We start from the raw sequence: 22,006 nt of genomic DNA, 5'->3' as shown, positions 1-22,006 counted from the left end.
AAAATGGGTGTTGGGGGTGCTTTGAAAAGCTTCATCAACACTCTGTAAAATCCAAAAGGGACCTTTCCCAAGGAACCACTTTTCAATATTTTAAGAGTATCTACAGAAGTGACAACTGTGCCATGTGTATCAGATAGATAGATAGAGAGATAGAGAGATAGATAGATAGAGATAGATAGATAGATAGAGAGATAGAGAGATAGAGAGATAGAGAGATAGATAGACAGATAGACAGATAGATAGATAGATAGCACTATAGCTCTTTGTGCTAACGCCATCAAGTGGTTCTGGCGACACCATTATCCAAGAAATGTGGTTTTTTTTTAAGTTCTGGGCAGATTGGGTTGATATGATTCAGCCAATCCTTTCAAAGCTTTTTGAAATATAATAACGCATAACACAGCTGAAGCACAAGCACTTTGTAAACGTTACACACGCTGGGGTCACCATATGTATAATTACACTTTCACTACATGGTAAAAAGTAGAATTCCCCCTGGTTTAATAAAAAGCTGCAATTCGACGAAATTTCACACCCGTGAATAAGTGCGCACAGGCGTGACATCATTCTCTTCGAATACAGATTTCTAAACACTGTCTGTTTCTTTGGGGAACGGCCAACCCGATTAAACTGGTCCTTATATAAATAAATGCATTCCTAATTTGGGTTATAAACTATAGCGATTTCCAAAGGCACAAAACTAGCTTAGAATGTTTATAAATGTAAATATGCAGATTTGCAGATTTTAAATAGCTGAACGCCAGCTTTGCGCTTATTTCGGACGTACACAAATCTGCTAAACTGGGTCCATTGGTAGAGAATTGTTAGATTTAAAGTAAACTGATGGACAATCACACACGATCCAGCGGGGAAGCTGGGATCGTCCTCGGATCTCCCCGTCCCTAGAGTCACTGCTCAACTAAACGCCCGTCTCACGCTGGGATCGTGTTTCTTGTCTTATTGCTGTGCGCTGACACATGTTTGCACATTGTCGGGGACTTGTGACACATTTAAGAGATGTCCCCGTACACCGCGAGTTTATCACCCTGCACGGCGGTTCATACGGGTGTTTCACACGCACCTCATCATCAGGTTTAGCAAATCGCATGAAAAATCCGAAATAAAGTGCTTTCCTCCAAAATAAGCAACAACCGACAGACAGTTGTCTCGGTTAAAATCACGTATTTTTTTTAACTTTGAGAACATTGAGAAACAGTGACCGAACCCTGGCGTCCGCGGCATCATGCACAGAAGAAAAGCGTAAAATTACCACAAATAACAAGAGCTTTAAAAAAATTATATTCTCGGCCATCTTTTAGTCACAAAAATAATACCCTCCCCCTATCCTACAGATAAAGTGCGCCACTTAATTCATTTACTTATAATTTTATGTATTTCTCGTGTTCTGTCTGCCTTGCGAAGCGCTGCCGTTGTCGGAGACTGCTTCAAAGCGCTTCCACGACTATAAGAATGAAAAATAACAGCCCGTGGTACCGTGTGGGGCAATGAGAGCACTTTGTTTAGGCAGCAAGAGCCTAGTGAAGTGTGGTGTGTATTATGTATACAAGGGTCATTTATTAACAGGTTCTATTCCTATGCTCAAAATTATTCTCATTCTTAGAAGCAATGGCAGACATCGGTATTAATAACATTTATATCAGCAACGTCAACAATTACGAGTAGATGGGACATCCCTAGCAGTCCTCTAGATCCAGAATTAAAATTAATTTGTTTGCCTTGTTTCAAAATAACATTTTATATATATATATATATATATATATATATATATATATATATATATATATATATATATATATATATATATAATTAAAAAAACGCACATCCTCTTAGCTACTAGTGCCCAGGGCTAGATAGATACTCTTTGGCAGGAATCTGCTGACATTTTAAGACTTGGAAACAATGATCCTGTGAAAGGGATTTCCACATACACTCGTAGAAGCCACCCCTGCTAACATTAAAAGTTCAAAAGAGTGGTACTCCGAAGTCCTTATGTAATGTAACTGATGCCAATGTAAATGTAAAGCGCTCTGACACCTTCGGGTAAAGTTCGCGCTACGCTATAAATAAAAATGCATAAATAAATAATAATAAATACTTGCGAGCCAGAAAGGCAGGCTCCAGCCCCTGCTTCCACTCTCCGTTAGAAGCGCATTATTTAAGCAGAATACATTTCATATAATATTTCAGTTACCGAATGCACAAAGTATCTTCATAAAACAGAGCTGCCAGCCCGCTGAAACTCGAGATGCCGTCTCGCATTGACATATAATAATAATAAAATTAAAAAGCACGTCCACCATGCAATTGCAATAAATGGGGTCCGCGTACCTCTCGCGCGCTCCGCTGCCCCGGGCCGCTAATCGCGCTGCGGATGATAAAGGCCCCCAGGCTCTGGCAGGGGCGAGGGGTGCAGCGGGCCCGGCAGCGCAGCGCAGCTCCCGTCCTCCGCGAGCGTCCCTGGGTTGTGACAGTTCGCAAACATTTCCTAAAAGGAAACTTTGGGCTGCGCAAGCCTGGCCCCCTGCATGTCAGCTTCACCCCGTGGGGTCGAGGCCACGCCCAGCGCGCTCCAAGTCACGTGCTCCGGCACGCTGCCACCATGCGCGCCTCCTTCAAGGGGGGCGGGGCCAGGCGAGCCCATTACCGCCCGGGCGGGGGAGAGCGGCTGGAGGTCGCTTTGTGAGCGAGGCGTGAATGCCCTGCTCGCGCTCACTGAAGGCCTGTGATTGGGAAAAGGCGCTCATTCGAACGTGGAAAAAAGCCTGAAAGAAGTCAGATCCAGTGAACGACAGGGACAGTTTAAGGCTGTGGTAGTTTAAAGCGACCTCATAATTTAATAACTAATATAAAACATGTTATCAGGGCACATATCGTAAGAAAAGAAGAGAGCTGAGTAACCAAGTTAGGCAGTATGAAAGTGACATCATGGCACGTGACATCACAGGGCAGACATCATGTTGCATGCAGCCGCGGCCGGCAGTGGGAGTACCTGCAGGGCAGTGACGTGGGGACGGGGAGGCGCAGGGCGGGGGTAGTAATGTATGGATTACGGAGCTTCCCAGGTAAGTAAACATTTAAATAAATAAAACGAATTTCGTTGAGTGCACTGCTTCACCAAATGCGATGCAGTGCGCGCAACAAAATGCGTTTTATTTATTTAAATGTTTGCTTACCTGTAAAACTCCGTAATCCATACATTACTACCCCCCACCCTGCTCCTCCCCCCCCACATCACCGCCCTGCGGGTACTCCCACTGCCGCAGGTACTCCCTCTGCCGTGGCTAGTTGCATGACATTGCTGTTGGCATTACAGGAAGTGACTGAACTAAAAGTGACATCACAAGAAGTGACATCAGATCAGGCGCGCAACGCCCATTGGGCTCAAAGGGCTTCAGCCCCCTCCCCCAGTCGTGTGTGTCAACCAGGGCTGAGACAGCTTCCCAGGCACACACAGAGTTTTTGAGCTTATCACAGCCGAACCAGAGTACTTCACAGGTCTTTAAAAGACCATTTACATGTTAACAAGGCTTTGTTGTTTTTTCATCCCTTCATCTCCACTCTGCCTATTGCTGGAAGAATTAGCCCACCCCCACAAAATTTGGCTCTAGTTGCGCCTCAGCATCAGATACGTGACTTGTACACCTTGTAACCCTGACTGTCTTCTGTAACACTTCCTGTACATTGATTTACACACTTACATGATTTATTGTCAATGTACAATGTGTATGTTATTTAAAGCGGTCAGACACCCTGCATTGGGATGAGTAGCGCTATAAAAGAAATAAAATAGTGGTATTTAAATTGTTATTTGTGTAAATGCTGGGACAGACAAACACATCTGACATTCTTATAGAGCAGGCCTATCTCTTATATGCAGAGCGTGAACAAAGTAAAAAGCTGCCTCTCTTAAGTACCTGTCAAGTGAAAACAAACTGTGTGCCTTTGTCTCCCCTCTGTTGCATTTAAATCGACATGGGAGACTCTAGGCCACGCCCAACCAGGATAGTATTGGAACTAAGGAGGCTTAATGGCCCCTTTACTTTGCCATTTATGTTTGTCCCAGCTGCAGGTGACAATAAAACAAGTCTTCCCTGCCTGCATGTTGCTGCTGGGAATGGGAAGCAGACAACGCACAGGTGCTGCTGAACGGGTTCGAAATTACACTAGGACAAGCTCAGCATATTTCAGTGGGACCCAAATTCTTGGCAGCGTGGACGGATTATACCCTGTAAAAATAGTGAGTGGACACCGTCTACCCACGTGCACCTCCGACTTGAGTCTTGAATATGTACATTTGTACTTGCAGTTTGGTAGCCTAAATAACCAGGCAGGTTTAGGCAGGTAATGTTCAGGATATAAAACCACTACATAGAAGAGGGACTGTGTGCATGAAATGCTGTAAATCAGAGGAGTGGGGCAATCACACAGGAGTGTTAAAACTGCCCTCACACACAATTAACTGTGTCATGCTTCATCATAGGGCTGCTAACACACCTCCGCGTAGACCCACGCTGGAGGTGGAGCAATAGGGATTGGAAAGACAATACAACTAATAGATGACAGATAATGTGGGGATCACAAGTGAAAATAGGTGCAGAGACAGTGACAAAAACTGGCCACAGGGAGTCCCGTCTAACAATTTAAATACTGGGTACCCTGTCCAGAGTAAAAGTGGTCACACCAGGACCAGTGGATGGTGGTATGGAAAACCTATGTTGAATTACAGACCCCTCCACTCTGTAAAAAACGTCGACATGTTTCAGCCGGCACAATCTAATAACCCAGTTTTCATCAGGACTCACTACTAAATGATCCCAAAGGTACCAACCCTACCTCCTTTATTCTAGGGGTGAAGGGAAGAAACCCTTGATGAGTAACTTATTTAGACTAAACATTCTCCAGGAAGGGGCCGACCTTGCGAAATGAGTCCATTCTGTCAGCTCCAGTTCTAGGTATTTAGAGTACCTATTGACCTGTGCATTGGTTAAATGCCCATCTGAGAAGCTGACCAAGTCTAGGCTAACTTTGGTCTATGGTCTTTCGCAGCACTCTTCCATGGCTACCGGAGCAGGTACACCATCTCTGCTAGTCAGTTGACATGGGGTGCAGGGTTTCACCAGGTCATAAGTGGCAGCATCAAGCCCAGTGAACCACACCTTTCCTCACAGGTGCACATTAGTTTTTGCAGCCCCCTGGTGTCCTTTATGAGCAAACTCAACTACCCACTGGTACGACAATGTGGTGGTCCACGCAGGAGTAACCCATCCGGAGTTGTGTGCAAATCATTCCTTAACCTCGACAGCTGGGACAATCATTCTTTATCTGCAGGTACCCACTGGTTAGCATCACATAGAACCGTTTTCCACGTCCCTCCCTGAAAAGTGGGGATAATCTTCTCAAGACCATCTTTGTCCTGCATGGCTTGACTAATCTCTTTCAAGGTCAGCGCTTTTGGACATGCATTCAGGCTCACTAACCGCACAGGGTCCTTCATTTCCAGGTCTGTAGAAGACTACCCCACCTCAAAGCCAGTAGGGTGTTGTGATAGAAAATTGGCTGGATTTTTCACCCCAGGGCGATAGCCGACCGAGAATCAGCACTGCTGTAAGTACGTAATCATGTCAATACAAAAGGGATTCTGGTGAATATTTTCCCAGATTATATTTTTATTAAAAAAAGTGGGATTGATAGTCCAGCAGAGTAACTAATATGGCTCTGATAAAACATAAAGAGCACTATTGAATGACACATATTTATTTATTTCTAGGATACTGTGCCAATTAAAGAAAACTTACCTGCCAAAACTTTATGGAAATTAACTGTTGAGGAAGCGCATTAACTAAATTCAAAAGTAAGTAATCTGCAATAAATCAGATATGCTGTAAATACACTTAATATAATTACCCTATAAATTAATTTGACATACAGTTTTGAGCACTCCACAGAATTTTCCATCCTGAATATATGAGGGATTACCAATCAGAATATCCGTACTTTGTTTTACAAGGTATGTGTTCTTTTGAATGTCTCAATATATGTACCAAGTTGTGATAGATGGAGTTGTTCCTCCCTTCTCCGTTTTTCTTTTGATATCTAGATTTGACATGGGTCCCAAATATATACCTCTGTGACAGTATACTAAAAAAGGATAATAGAGGAAATGATAACTCTTAATTAAAAATAATTTGTGGTACCATAAATAAGTTAATATCTGAAAGTTGATGTTGTTGTGAATAAAAATGTACAAATTGTAAATAGTGTTTTTTTATGTGTTTTTTTATATGTACTTTTGTAGCCCTGAAGAAGTCCCTGGTTGGGACGAAACGCGTTGGCGGTTTCAAAAGATTTTAAAGATTGAAAAATAAAGGATGAACTGAAATTTAACATCGACTCGCCTTTGAGACATCTTCTTTATCACTGATTGTGTATTGTGTGACATTTGTATATTGAGTGTGCTGGGCTAACATGTCTATGTATATTTGAGGAATGTTAGGTTCTGTTGAATCAGCTTCTGAATTTAGGAGGTATAGGGAATTGTGCCTCCAGCCCGTGTTTTGCACCTCTTCGTTTCTTCGCTACTGATAAGGGACTTTAGGACTTGTGCAGACATTTATGCTTTGATTCCCAGTTCTGTATATCTTGTTTATGTGTGAGCCGCCTAGCACAGTCAGTACCCTCAACTCTCTCAAACGTAGACTGCTATACCTGTGCGACCCATATGATGAATTTTGAAGACAATAGGGAGGAACTATTGGACGGTCTATTTAATAAAAATGATGGAAGTAGCGCACAGGCTCCAGCGCCAAAGATAAAAAAAGATGGCTTAAAAGATACATTTGTACGATTGGAGAAATTAAAAAAACAAGAACTCACGAAATGGTGGGATGGCGCAACTTAAAAAAAATATCTAGAAAATAGACGCATCCCGAGAGGCCTTCGTATACTTATCTTTCCAAATTACAAAGATCTAGAACCAGAGTTGTTAGGAGAATGGGAGGATGGCTTACACACCGCCTCCTATAAAATGATGGATATATTAATTCGAAACTCCGAACACAGAGTAAAAAAGATCAGAGAAGAAATTTCTATCGTTGAAAAGGAAATAGACGACATGAATCTGTCAGATGCAACACAAAAGAATGATGTGATTCTTAAGAAAGAACTGGCAGCTTATCAATTATACCTAAAAGGCAAAAAACAACTAAAAATAGATAGGGATCAAAAAGATTATGATCGTGGGCGTATCTTCACGTTTTCTCGTAAATATGATGACGTGGTTACCAAAAATACTGTGGCTCCATTAACAGAAAAAAAGCTGGCAAGTATTTCCTCCAGTAGCACCTCGATTTCTTCGGTCTCTTCCATTGATAGCAACCCTGGGGAGGGCACTAGTACAGCAAGTCCGAATTCAAATCAAGGGTCTGATTTTTTACGGGAAGTCCAAAGATACCGTCTGGGAAACAAAAGGAAAAAAGTAGGCGAAGAACCAGACGGGGTGGCAAGAAACACCAGATCAGTAACCAAAGCCTAACTAGGAAACAAATGATAGGGACCAGCAATGAGATTGTGCACCTCAATGTGGACAGAAATGAGGAAAATACCGAGTTAAATACTGTAAATGTGGTTAATCTTTCATCTAGAGAATTTGATACTGATGAATTGAGAATTTTGAGCAGAGGCTTGAATTGTTGTTTAACTGGAAATCAGTCTTTGGAAAATGTACATGTAGATTTGTTTCGCTTTGTACAAAAACTGAAATTAAAACAATTTTTTGCAGAATATCCAAATGCCCGTCCTCCTACTGTAAATATACCTTGTGTGTCTGAGTTTGAAATATCTGAGATTGCCACTTCACATACCATTGCTACTTTGGAAGAGGAAAATATATGTGATATATTTGAACATGCTAGAAATCTTGACATTGTGGAGGACACCAGTATAGATAGTGGTTTGAAGAAAACGTCTAAATTCATGCCACCAGTTCCTGTGAGGTCAGCTATAGACAATTTCTCCATGAAGGTCACACAGGAACTTTATAATTTGGAGGATAAACATGGAACTAACTCTAAATGTGTTCACCAGCAGAATATCACGAAAAAAGAAAGAGCCTTTCTTCAGTCCCTACGTGATGACGTTGACTTAGTCCTCCGTGAGGCTGATCGTGATTATGAATTTTGTAGATTATGTCACCAAGATTGAAAGACAACTGAAAAATGCAGAATGTTATATGAAATTACAATCTAATAACACCAAGACCATTGAGAGAAACATCAATGGGAGACTAACAGAATGGCATGAATCATGCCTCATATCAGACCTAGAGTATAAATATCTTTTAGCAAATAATTCTAGATATCCGTGTATCTATACTCTGCCTAAAATTCATAAAGGGGGAGCCTTTCCCCCGGGCCGACCGATAATATCAGGCAATGGTGGCCCTACGGAACATCTGGCAGAGTATGTTGATACATTTTTACAACCGATTGTACACATTCTCCCGGCATACCTCAAAGATAGTAGGGAGTTACTCTGCAAACTAGAGGATTTGACCTGGGAGGATGACATCTTCACATTCGTTACGATGGACGTGGAGAGTCTTTATACCTGCATAGGGTTAGAGGATGGACTCAGAGCTTTAAAATATTACCTGTATAAACGCAATGCGTGTCATTTAGAACACACGCATATGCTATTGACAATGGCAGAAATGATTTTGACACAGAATGCCTTTCTACATGGAGAGGACTGGTATCTGCAGAAACAGGGGACGGCAATGGGCTCCAGGTTTGCTCCATCTTATGCTAACCTTTTTATGGGGATGTATGAGATGGAGCATGCCTGAGGCCCAGGAGCTAAGAACTGGATAGACAGTATCTTGTTTTATACAAGATACATTGACGATATCTTCCTGATTTGGTGGGGCAGTTCGGAAGATTTAAATGAATATCTCCTCTATCTGAATAACAACAGAAGGAATGCCAAGCTGACAATAAATAGCTCTAAACAGGAAATCATGTTTTAGACCTTAGGCTATATGCAAAAAATCAGAAAATTGAAAGTGACCTTTTTAAAAAACCCACTTAATGCAACAGTGTGTTGCATGCCTCAAGTTGCCATCCTAGGCCTACTCTTACCGCCATACCATACGGTGAAAGGGTTAGAACTCGCCGCAACTGTAGTGAGGAACATAATTTTGAATCAAATTTATGTAGACTCAAAAGTGACTTTAGGAATAGAGGTTACGATGAAACATGTTTAAGCAAGGCAGAAAGTAAAATCAGAAAAAGGAAAAGAAAGGATACTTTGGTACAAAGGAAAGCCACTAAAGACAAAAATATTCAAGGTCAATGTGCTTTCATTATAGAATATGGTACTTATAGTAACCATGTTTACAATATTTTAAGAAAAAATTGGCATTTGCTAAAATCTGAAACTCTTCCAAGAGATCAAGTATCTGAAAAACCTAAGGTTGTTTATCGGAAGGGGTGCACTGTAAAAAAGCTATTATGCCCAAGCTATGTAAAAAGATCAAAACCAACATTACCGACATGGTTTCCACAGAAACCATGTGGTTTTTATATTTTTGGGGGCTGTTCTGTATGCAAATTTGGCCTGAATAAAAAGAAAACCTTCAGATACAATGGTCCTAAAGAGTACCAGATAAAAACATAAATTAACTGCAATACAACATATACAGTGTATGCCATTATTTGTGCCTGCAATAAAATCTATGTAGGAAGTAGTTCTAGCTGTCTTAAAGTCCGGATACAGGAACATCTAAGGAATATAAAAAACGGGGACGTAACGAACCCAATAGTACAGCATATACTAGAAAATCACTCTGAAAAACTGGATATTACCTTTCATGCAATTGATTGCATTAAGGATAATGTCAGAGGTGGAGACAGGACTTTACAGTTAAGACAGACTGAATCCCTTTGGATCTGTAGACTTAAATGTCTGACATCGGGCTTGAACATCAACAATGAATTTCATCATTTTCTGTAAAGGAACTGCATGCCCGTTCTCTTTGATTAAGAGATGTGAAAACCATTAGAAGAAGACTCTTGATAACTGTGTGTATATCTGTTCTAGTGTTAGTCCTCTACTGTATATAGACATGAAAGAACTGTCAACTGAAATATATAAATCTTGATAGCGATGGTTTATTTGATTGGCAAGATGATGCCCCCTCTGTGCCATCTTGAACCTATGATTGGATCCTCTCTGCACCATCTGATCATAAAAGCACGACATTACACATATAAAGCGTAGCAAATATCTTTATCGGAATTTTTTTTACAACACAAATCAATGGTATCGTGACATGAAAATAATTGGCATTAATGCAATACATGCCCTGTTTTATCAGATCGACCACCATATTGTTTTTTACTTCACACATTCACAAATGATGTCCATGTATAGTCTACATTGGAGGCTTAGATTGTATTTATGATACCAGTCGCACTAATTGATATAGATCTATACAGGGATATGAGTTTATTTTCTCCTGTTTAAAAAAGGTGTCCCTTTACGTTGAATTTGAATGTGTTTTCCATGATTTGATTCGAATAAATGTCTTCCATACTACAAACAGAGAAAGATGTATATACGAAGAACATATGGGTAACACCATATATTAAAATAAGGCTCTCCTGCCCGAAAACGGGTTTCCAAATAAAAAGGGTCTTCGAATATAATATAGATCCCTCGCTTAAATGCTTGATGTATTTACAATATTCAATAATGAAAGATAAAATAATAGTCGGAAAAGAGACATGAATCATGTCGTGTACATAATAACTACATAGAAATAACACCATTCAAAGTTGGCGCCGATATATCCATGTACGAGACATATGAATGCTCGTACTTTAATTGGCGTGAAATACTTTGAAATAGTAATTATTGAGCAGTCAATGTTTTCAATGCTCACCACGTCTCGGATAATTTCGACATCGGACACAGTGAAAGCCATTTATATGATAAAAATAAGGGCTATATTTTAGTTTTATATGCCCCAAATCGGGTATGTAAATATTAGGGGATGTACAAAATATATAGATCTCCCCTGTAATGGTTAACGTAATAAACAAATAATTAAAAATACAAACAACTATATTAGGGATATCCCTTGGTTCGTTTATACGTAAAGATATGTAAAATATCACCATTCAAAGATGGCGCCGTAACTTCCTCGTACGTGATATTCGGGTCTACCCACGCAAAAGAGCGCGGAAATACTCCCAAATTGATTGGATATTTTACCAATTAAACACCATTATTTAAGGACTACTCGTTTTGAAAAAGTTCATGAGCTTTTCGGACCTGTAGTGGGACGGACTTTACCAAGGACCCTTTCTGGACCAGGATCACTTTATCCGGGTGAGTTGTAGCGTGAACCCTTGACATTTGTGATTATCGCTGGGGACCTTGCCTCTCCGCTCAATGGAAGATGGCTCAATACACGGGTTGGTATCGATATATGCCAACACCTAACAGATTTACTAAGATTATTGCCTTATAGGCACCACCGTGGTATTTTATCACATACGGGTTCTTTTTGGACCAATATTCGAATTTCTAAAGCCTTACTTATATTCCAGTCTAGTACCCCATCCAATATGTCTGCAGGGTTTCTTTTGACGTCGCTAGTTTATTTAATGTTGTATCACCTTGTGTATCACCGTGGTAGCTTAATTACGAATGTCACACGGTTCATATTCACCATGCTCGGGACACTCTGAGTGTTGCCTGTTTTGTGTATTTTTAGCTGGCAACACGAATAATATTGACTAATATAGATAATATAGACTGTGGCTATACGTGACAGCTGAAATGCTTCACTGTAATTTGAAGAGGCACTGTGGGATATATGATTACTGTCGCACCGACTGTGACAATTATAATCTCTTTTTATTAAATAAACCCGTATGGGCTATAAATAAGAGCAACAGTATTAATGTTTGTGAGAGTTAATGACATGAGGAGGCAGTTTGTTTGCATTTATTAATACATCGGTTTTTCTATATTGACCTCCTTTAAGTGGGACAACACAGCTAGGACACACATAATTGTGTCTCTCCGTATTAATCATGTCAATACAAAAGGGATTCTGGTGAATATTTTCCCAGATTATATTTTTATTAAAAAAAGTGGGATTGATAGTCCAGCAGAGAGTAACTAATATGGCTCTGATAAGACATAAAGAGCACTATTGAATGACACATTTATTTATTTCTAGGATACTGTGCCAATTAAAGAAAACTTACCTGCCAAAACTTTAAGGAAATTAACTGTTGAGGAAGTGCATTAACTAAATTCAAAAGTAAGTAATCTGCAATTAGTCAAATATGCTGTAAATACACTTAATATAATTACCCTATAAATTAATTTGACATACAGTTTTGACCACTCCACAGAATTTTCCATCCTGAATATATGAGGGATTACCAATCAGAATATCCGTACTTTGTTTTACAAGGTATGTGTTCTTTTGAATGTCTCAACATATGTACCAAGTTGTGATAGATGGAGTTGTTCCTCCCTTCTCTGTTTTTCTTTTGATATCTAGATTTGACACGGGTCCCAAATATATACCTCTGTGACAGTATACTAAAAAAGGATAATAGAAGAAATGATAACTCCTAATTAAAAATAATTTGTGGTACCATAAATAAGTTGATGTCTGAAAGTCGATGTTGTTGTGAAAAAAAATGTACAAATTGTAAATAGTGTTTTTTATGTGTTTTTTTATATGTACTTTTGTAGCCCTGAAGAAGTGCCTGGTTGGGACGAAACGCGTTGGCGGTTTCAAAAGATTTTAAAGATTGAAAAATAAACGATGAACTGAAATTTAACATCGACTCGCCTTTGAAACATCTTCTTTATCACTGATTTGTATTTTGTGACACTGTATATTGAGTGTGCTGGGCTAACATGTCTATGTATATTTGAGGAATGCTAGGTTCTGTTGAATCAGCTTCTGAATTTAAGAGGTATAGGGAATTGTGCCTCCAGCCCGTGTTTTGCACCTCTTCGTTTCTTCGCTACTGATAAGGGACTTTAGGACTTGTGCAGGCATTTATGCTTTGATTCCCAGTTCCGTATATCTTGTAAGTACGCAACCCACCTTTCAATGCAAGGGAGTGGGTGTGGTGTAGTACCTGTACAAATAATAAGTGTCTATGGGTCTACAAAATCAACTATCAGTCCCATTCCATAACACAAATTCCTCAAAACCAAATCATGAAAAGAATGCTCCTGTGTGTCCCTGAGGCACAGCAAGATATCACCAGGTTATAAAAGGTACCCATCCGTCACCGTTCGAGACCGCCCTTGTCATCATATGGGTCTCCTCACACCAAGGAGAGTATGCTTGCAGCCACTGGATATTGGGGTGGTTGCCGCTAGACCATTGAGAATAGAGTTACATACAGGGGTATCGAGCACAAGAGTGTTTGGGTAACTGAAATGCAGTGCGTAAACAAGTGAAAGTGAAAATAATAGTGATGTGTTTAAAATTGGAGAGGTGAGAGAAAAATACAAAATATATTAGTGTCTCTCAGGCTTTCAACCTTTAAAAACAGTGCAGAATAGTAGCAGGGTCAACAAATAACTGCATTGTAAAGTCATGGGTCAACATGTTTCAGCAAGTGTGGAAACTGACTGTCCACTGCTTTCATCAGGACCACATTATCGCTACTGTAAAAGAGTGAATTAAAATTAAAAGTGATACAAATTGGTAACCATGTCACCTGGAAATCCTAGGTCATGGAGAATTTCCTCCAGGAAGCTGAATATCAGTCCAGAGGAGCAATCATGTCAGGTACAGGACGAGAGGAAAGAAAGAACAAACAAATGGCATCAACATTAGTAATAACATCCATTGGTCGCTAAAAATGCTGGTTGTTCACTGTTTGTCATACAAGTATACATAAAAAAGTCATACTTGAGATATATCCGCTTACCTATTAGGTAGGAGGAAAAAGCATCACCTCACCTGGCTAGAACTCAGGTAAATGGAGCACCGCTCTATTAAAAGCAAAGGATAATCAATCAGGGAACTATGATCTTCACGCCCAATTTATTTAGTGTACAGTGAATCATGTCGACTCATTCGACCGGTCATTGCTGGTGCATGAGCTTGCTAGGTCATGTAAGAAGGCATAGAAGGTGTCGATTGATTCCCCTCCTGCTGGCGGCCTGCCTGAGTTTGAAACGTTTAAAGTTTGTGTTTAAATAGGGGCCAAAATGCACGTTCAGTGCTCTTATGGCCCCTTTATAGTTGTTGTCAGCACCTGTCCCTTGGAAATTCGAATAGATTATAGATCTCTTCCCCGGCAATCTGGAGTAGCTCTGATCTCTTGATGATTCCACCCATCTCCTGGGTGGACCTGAAATAATTATTTAGCCTTCCTACCCAGGTCTTCCATCTCTGCTTGGCGATGGCCATGGTCAACCGTTTCACATGCTGGAAGGAGGCAGAAGATATCTTGGAAGTCTTTTTGGAATGTAGGGGAGAGCAGTAGGATTTGTAAGGGAGGTTGACTGGGGGAAGTATGTCAGGGATGAAAAATAGAACTGTGAATGTGAGGGGCACAGGTAAATGGCATGAGGAGCTGGGAGAGGGTGTGAGGGATTCAAAAGACAAGACATAGAGTAGAGGGTGTGACTGGGTGTGCAGGAGGAGAGAGTGGTTGAATTTCTAGGAGGTAATCAGTGGAAGGGAAGGGCTATATAACAGTGGCTAGAAATATACTCACTAACAATGGTAGACGTAACAATGTGGTCAGCTAAGGGTAGAAGGATGGGTACAATGATGCTGGTTTATAATGAAAAAATGGGACTTGGTGCAGGAGTACATTTCAAATATGTTTTCAGGTGCTAAAGTATTATGCCTTAGATGGGCATTTACAAAGCAGCAACGTTATATATTTAAGTAAGAACAATAATAATTGTTTTTAGGTCTCGTCCTTTACCATTGCGAAGCAATGGGAAATGGGGGAGAATTATAGTGCTTGATCGGCTAGTGAAACCACTGGCGTTTCTTCACAGTGCATGTGAGGTCACGTGGCCACAAAGCGGGTCACGTGACCACACAAGCACGAGCATCTCCCTAATCCGCCTGCCCCCACCAGGCTCGCATTCCCGCCCCCTCACCAGGCCGCACATCTGCCTGCCACACTTCTCCTCCCCTCGCACGCATTCCGCTGCCCCTCCTTTCTCCCCCCGCCAGAAGCCTCGCAAAATCACCCCTCCAGCTCTACCTCCAAATAACGCCTCTCAGTCGTCTTCTCTCTTGCTTCCCTCCCTCTTCCACCCTATCCCATTGCCAGGGCTCCCGCAGTCTTTTTTGTCTCCTCTCTCTCGCTGTATGTCCCCTCTCCCTCTTCTTGCCTTCTTGCCTTGTTTTTTACGCTCTCCTCCTCTCCTGTCGGACCATGCCTCCCTCCTCTCCTTCCGTACCGCAACCTCTCGTCCTTTTCAGCCCCACTCCTCCACTCTGTTTTCCTAAACCTTCCCTGCTCAGCTTTCTTCTCTCTTTCTTCCCGTCTCCGCTTCCCCCACCAGCTTCTCCTGTTCGTAAACAAGCTCGGCACACACAACTCAACTGCCCCGGACTGGCGCGAAGTAACGCACAGCATTGCTTCAAGTTACTTCATTCTCAAACTCCCATGGGCATGATGCGGCTGCCAGGCCGTGTCTCGCATTTATCCCCCTGCTTTCACTTTTTCTTTTCGCTCTCCTCCTCTCCTGTCGGACCATGCCTCCCTCCTCTCCTTCCGTACCGCAACCTCTCATCCTTTTCAGCCCCACTCCTCGACTCTGTTTTCCTAAACCCTCCCTGCTCAGCTTTCTTCTCTCTTTCTCCCCGTCTCCGCTTCCCCCACCAGCTTCTCCTGTTTGTAAACAAGCTCGGCACACACAACTCAGCTGCCCCAGACTGGCGCGAAGTAACGCACAGCATTGCTTCAAGTTACTTCCTTCTCAAACTCCCGTGGGCATGTTGGCAGCCAGGCCGTGTCTCACATTTCTCCCCCTGCTTTCACTTTTTTTTTTCGCTCTCCTCCTCTCCTGTCGGACCATACCTCCCTCCTCTCCTTCCATACCGCAACCTCTCGTCCTTTTCAGCCCCACTCCTCCACTCTTTTTTCCTAAACCCTCCCTGCTCAGTTTTCTTCTCTCTTTCTCCCCTTCTCTGCTTCCCCCACCAGCTTCACCTGTTCGTAAGCAAGCTCGGCACACACAACTCAGCTGCACCGGACTGGAGCGAAGTAACGCACAGCATTGCTTCAAGTTACTTCCTTTTCAAACTCCCGTGGGCATGATGCAAAAGTGCGCAAAGCCACCCAAGCAACCCTTAGCAATAAAACCTACACTGTCTCAGAGTGCTTTGAAGTGGCCATCAGGCACCACAACAGCACTATATACAACGAACAATATTGGCCATTATCTCTGTCCAACGCTCCCATCATTTTCACTATGTCATTAAGATGCTACTGTACTGTTTTCACTCATGTTGTTATTTTAATACTCTTCGCATGTCTAATTTGATTAAAGATGGGCGCATCATCTCTGAAGTCATTTGCACAATTTGTTTAGCAAACTGCATTTCGTGAATGGGCCGTCTGCACTCCAGCCATCTGGTCTCTCCTTCCCTCCCTCCTTCATGCACTCCTTTTTCAACGAGTGCATGAGGTCTCGTGAACGCGCTTCAATTCGCCCGAGCTGCCTGCCTCCACATCAAAGCCATCTGTTGCTTTGCGCTCGGCCTCAGGCCGGCATTTCTCCTCCCCTAATTATTCACTGCATGGCCGGCCGGCACATCAAAGGCTGCTGCTCCCCATGCGTCTCGTCAGCCTCCTATTAAACAGCACACGCGTCAATCCTGGTTTCCTCTATGCAGCGCTTCTTCCCCTCAACATGCCATGTTGACGAGACCACCAAAACCTTTCACCACTGCCTCCTCTCCTTATTTATTTGGGAGTGATGCCACAAATTATATTTTTAGGGCTCGTCCTTTCCTATTAAGCGCAAACTCGACCAACGTAATTGGAGTGCTTTACTTGTCCTAAAATGCCGTGTTGTCTGTCCCTCGAGCTTGCCGTTTTTTTTCTCCGGGTATCCTCCCTTGTTATAGTAGTGTAGCCACGTGTCTCTTCTTTAAGCAACTTCCGGGCCCAGGCTTTACCCCCGTCCCCATGACATGCTGGAATTCAACATGGTGCCAGTTACTGGTTCAACTTTATTTATTTTCTCCCCATTTCCCCCCGTTTGTACTCATCTTTTTTGCGATTCCCACTGTCCATTCCAGTTTATCCCTTCTTCTCTGTTCGTCTCACAGTCTTTCTTCCTTTCTGCCTTATCAAGCATGCATCCTGGTTCCCTAACAACCATCAACGGGAGACTCCGTCTTTTTATACTCTTCTCTCTCCGCCGTGGGCTTGGTCTCTCGTCTCTCTCTGTCCCTCCTTTCATCCTATGCTCTGTCCCCTCATAGTCTTCCTCTGTCCGTGGCGGGCTCGATCTCTCCTCTCCCTGTTTCCTCCCTTCATCACATCCGTTATCTTCTCATACTCTTCCTCTCTCCATAGCACCCTCTGTCTCTCAGCTTCCTATCCTTCCTTTCATCACATGCTCAACCATCAACGGGAGACTCCGTCTTTTTATACTCTTCTCTCTCCGACATGGGCTTGGTCTCTCGTCTCCCTGTCCCTCCTTTCATCCTATACTCTGTCCCCTCATAGTCTTCCTCTGTCCGTGGCGGGCTCGATCTCTCCTCTCCCTGTTTCCTCCCTTCATCACATGCGCTATCTTCTCGTACTCTTCCTCTCTCCAAAGCGCACTCTGTCTCTCAGCTTCCAATCCCTCCTTTCATCACATGCTCTGTCTCCTCGTACTCTTCCTCTCTCCGTCATGGGATCTGTCTCCTCTCTCCCTGTCTCCTCCTTTCATCACATGCTCTATCTTCTCATACTCTTCCTCTGTCCATAGCGCCCTCTGTCTCTCGTCCCTCATGTTCACGAGCTGTCTGTCGTGTCGCTCTCTGTCCATCCACTCCTCGCAGGATCTGTAATGCCTGGCTGTATAGCGCCTAGATAGCTCGAGCTATATTAGTGGCTCTCCACACCTACACACATTGTAGAAGGGTGAAGTGCGGGGGGTCTGCGGCTCAGTGATGAGCCTAATGCATGTAGCAGACTGCGGGAGGGGTGGGTCACGTGACAGGCAGATAGGGGTTCCAGTGTGTAATTCTGCAAGGTGCTACAGAGCCAGTCCTCATCAGATGTCCAGACTGACAGCTGCGAACCGTCAGTAGGCTGGTGGGGATTTTGGTATTGTAAATAACAATGCCTTTTCATTTTTGTAAAGTAAACATTGATCAGCGTGAAGGGAACTATCATAGCAATTTATTTTTTGTTGCATTCTATGGGGGATTACAGGAAGTATAGAATCTTTTTGCATTTTTCTACCCGTTCACAACTTATTTTTTTTCTTTTGGTTTCCGATTTTCATTAGGATGATTGTGATATATTTGAAGCAGATTACTAACTGCTTTTTGGTGTATTTAATTGTGTACTACAGATCAAAATTGTAATCTTCATGCATGCATCCATACTATCATTTATCTGACAACACAAGACAACAAGGATGTATACGGTTTATGGGAAGTGTGATGGTATGACTTTGTATGATAAGCTATAAAATACCTTCTGCCATACATTAAAAGGGTATTAAAAGTCACCTCTGAGTTTCATGTACTTATAAAGGAACTTGGCCTTCCGTATCGCTCATATGCACAGAATATGCCTGAAACAAATGTCTGTATAAAAATTATAAATTATGGACAATACTAATTAGATTTTAGGTAGCTTTTTCAACACACTTCTGCTGTTTCTATGCCTTGTAAGAAAGTTACTACCAAAACCAGTTTAATGGTACTAAACTCACTGACCTCAGAAGGATGAAAGGCTAAATTGGCCTTACCAGGATTCAAAAGTGTAAACTGCTTGCTATCTACAAGTCATGAATGGACATCTAGGGACACACAAGCATACGTTTCATTTTTGCACACCATAATTTCACAAGTTTTTTTGTCCCTATGGTCCAAAGTTGAAAATGCATTGAAAATGCAATAGGTCTCGCTTTTGATTAAGTTAAAGCGATTTGCTTTGCTAATGGTATTGTATAGCAAAGCAAATGGCTTTAACTTAATTAAAGGCGAGACCTATTGCATTTTCAATGCTTGTTATATAGAGGGAAGTTGTCTGGTTACAGTGGTCTGGCTTTAATCTGTGTATGCGTGCGTACAGAATGGTAGCCGAACCACACCAAAGAGCTGTACAGGGTCCAAGGCCAAGATGCAGCCAATAAATGATTGGAGAGAAAGCTGGGTTCTCTGAGAGGAAGTCGAGTATTAATTCAATATAATGTCATGTCCTTTAAAGAGGTGGGGTTCAGCGCTTTGTTAAATTGGAGCAGGGTTGGAGTAGTCCTGATTCACGCAGGGATGTCATTCTAGGAGTTGGATACATACATTGCTTTGTTTTTTTGTTTTTTTGCACTTCTACAACATAAATTTGATGGTATCCTGGCTCAGGGCATGCAGAGAGCCATCGGATGTGGTGACCTTGCCAGCCAGATAGGCAGGCTTGCTGGTCGTGGTGGCTTCATAATGCCGCAGAAGAATTAAAGGATGGAGGAAATCTCTTACATTATAAATAATGTTTCCCGAACAGTGTGCATAGACAAACCACAGGTAGGGACACATTTATGGTGAATAAGCCATTATACATATCAAATTGTAGGAAGAGCTTTCAAGTAAACAAAATGAAATCAGGAGCAAGCCTCTGAATAGCTGGAGAAGACCTACTGACTCATTTAGAGGAATAAACAACATTTATTTTGTAACTTTCTCCCACTGTTTTGCTTTTGAAACACACAAAACCACCCACACCACATTTAATCGCCCATGCCCACCATATTAATCTAACATTATCTAAATTATAAATACGGCTCCCTATTTTACGTTTTTACAGATTTTTACAGATAAATACAGACAGAAAACCATTTATTTTCCTGTCTGTATTTATTTTTAAATGTGGATAAAAACGAAAATATGGGTTGTTTTTCAGTGATTCTAAATGCTGACAATCATGACTGCCAAGCCAATAGCAGTGCGGATCGACAAGCAAGAGGATAAAAAAAAAAATAGGGATTTTAGTAAAGAGCCTTTAACAGCAGTAGATTTGCACAAGCTTGATACTTAAATATACATATTTTCTTACTAGTGCATATTTTACCATCTGACTGTTTATATATCATTGAAACCTGTCAGGCGTTGAGGAACGAGTGCATATTAACTGGTTAAATAAATGCAGAAATAAACAGATTTCAGCTTAATTTTTCCACAAAACCTAAAATAAATATGGATAAATACAGGTCAAATTAGCAAAAAATAAATTCAGATAAATACAGACGGAAATGACAAAAATATAAATACCATAAAATCGGGAGCCCTATTTATAACCAACTTTCTATCAGCATGGTTGTATTATTAATTTCCATGATATACCAAGTCATGTAAAGCCTCCCCGCATACATTATGGTGCTCTCAGGCTTGAAGCCTGAACTTCATATTTCAGCATCCCCTCAAGCATCCAGTCCTTGTTTCTAACCCCGCCTCAACGCTGGTATCTTAGGCATGCTGTTCTATGGAATGTGAGGGGTTGGCTCAAGCTCAACTTCTGTATGACTGCAAAGGCTATTGAGCTACCCTTCTTGGTCAAGATATAGTCATACACTTATAGAAGCGCCTTGAGACCCCTCCGGGTGAGTAGTGCGCTATACAAATGTTATGATTGATTGATTGATTGATACACAGAAGGTTAATGTTACTTTTCTTCCTCCTTCTTGTAAGACAAAGCGCACAATGTCATCTGCCCTAGTAAAAGCATTTCAGTTGCTTTATTCTTGAACAGTCCATATATCAGGGGATAGGCATTTTCCTTCTCTCCTTTGCTAGCATATGTTTAGGGAAAAAAATATTGCAATAATGAACACGTTATTTGGCAGCACCGCATCATTCTCTTTGCTATGCCCTGTTCTTGCAGCCCACACTCCAGCATTTTAGAACGCACAATTGGCAGGGTCAGACTGGGATCGAAAATGGGAACGGGCACCAAAAAAATGTCGATCCTTATAAATCAATGAAAATCTAAAAAACGTGGCCCATGTTTGCAAATTTGGGCAGTTAAAACGTGTAAAGACATCCTGTATAAGTGTTTTGCAAGGTATGGAAGGCTGCATTGATTTGAGCTTGCGGCAGGCATTGTTTGTTTTAATATCAGGGAAGATTATAGTAGAATGGCCACAAAACTATAAAACTGGCCCACAAACAAGCAAAAAAGTGGCCTATGAGGCCAGCGCATCAAGCACTTCTGATTGCCAAATTGGCCAGTCCGACCCTGGCCCTGATTATGTTACACACTACAAGGCACGTATTGTATGTAACACTAAAAATACATACAGAAGCCATGCTATACATCTCAATGGTTAAAGCATTTGACAAATGTTCTCCCTTCCGAGCAGTCCTGAGGGGTGATTTGTGCTCCAGAGCCCTTACCTGTTGAAGGGGACACTATGCTCCCCCACCACCGCCCCATAAGGCTAGCCTGCAGAGTCCTGCACAAAGGGGGCGGGGTCAGCTACGCACTGAAAAGCCCTCCCTGCTTCCCTGTTCAAGGGGTCACTGTAATCCCCCACCAAGCTGTGTTGCTGAGGGCTTGCTGTTTCGTACCTGGGACTTCAACATCCATAACCCACTGGTCCAACAACAATGGGCCAGGACTCAGCTGCCTCCCGCCCGTCGATGCGCTATAAAGCGCCGCCTGGTCTACTGCAGTGCGGGACGTGCGCTGGCAAAGCTGGGCCAAGGGCAGGCCCATCCTGAGCCCGTTAGAGCAAGGGCAGGGCCACC

At 42.1% G+C, this 22,006-nt stretch overlaps 1 protein-coding gene across 2 annotated transcripts in view; it reads right to left on the bottom strand.

Annotated features, from left to right (window-relative positions):
• LOC144798415 (nuclear receptor subfamily 2 group F member 5-like) overlaps positions 1–2,583 on the bottom strand; it is a 77,274-nt gene extending 74,691 nt beyond the window's left edge. The window contains exon 1 of one of the 2 annotated variants that reach the window (XM_078669286.1): positions 2,350–2,583. The gene's annotated coding sequence lies outside the window, so the exon portion shown is untranslated. The remainder of the gene's footprint in view (positions 1–2,349) is intronic. The other variant, XM_078669287.1, reaches the window with a different exon arrangement.
• Positions 2,584–22,006: the final 19,423 nt, after the last annotated feature.

This window comes from Lissotriton helveticus, chromosome 12 (genome assembly GCF_964261635.1).
Source record: "Lissotriton helveticus chromosome 12, aLisHel1.1, whole genome shotgun sequence".
In the NCBI taxonomy this organism is placed as follows: Eukaryota; Metazoa; Chordata; class Amphibia; order Caudata; family Salamandridae; genus Lissotriton; species Lissotriton helveticus.
This window is presented reverse-complemented; position numbering and strand designations above follow the sequence as displayed.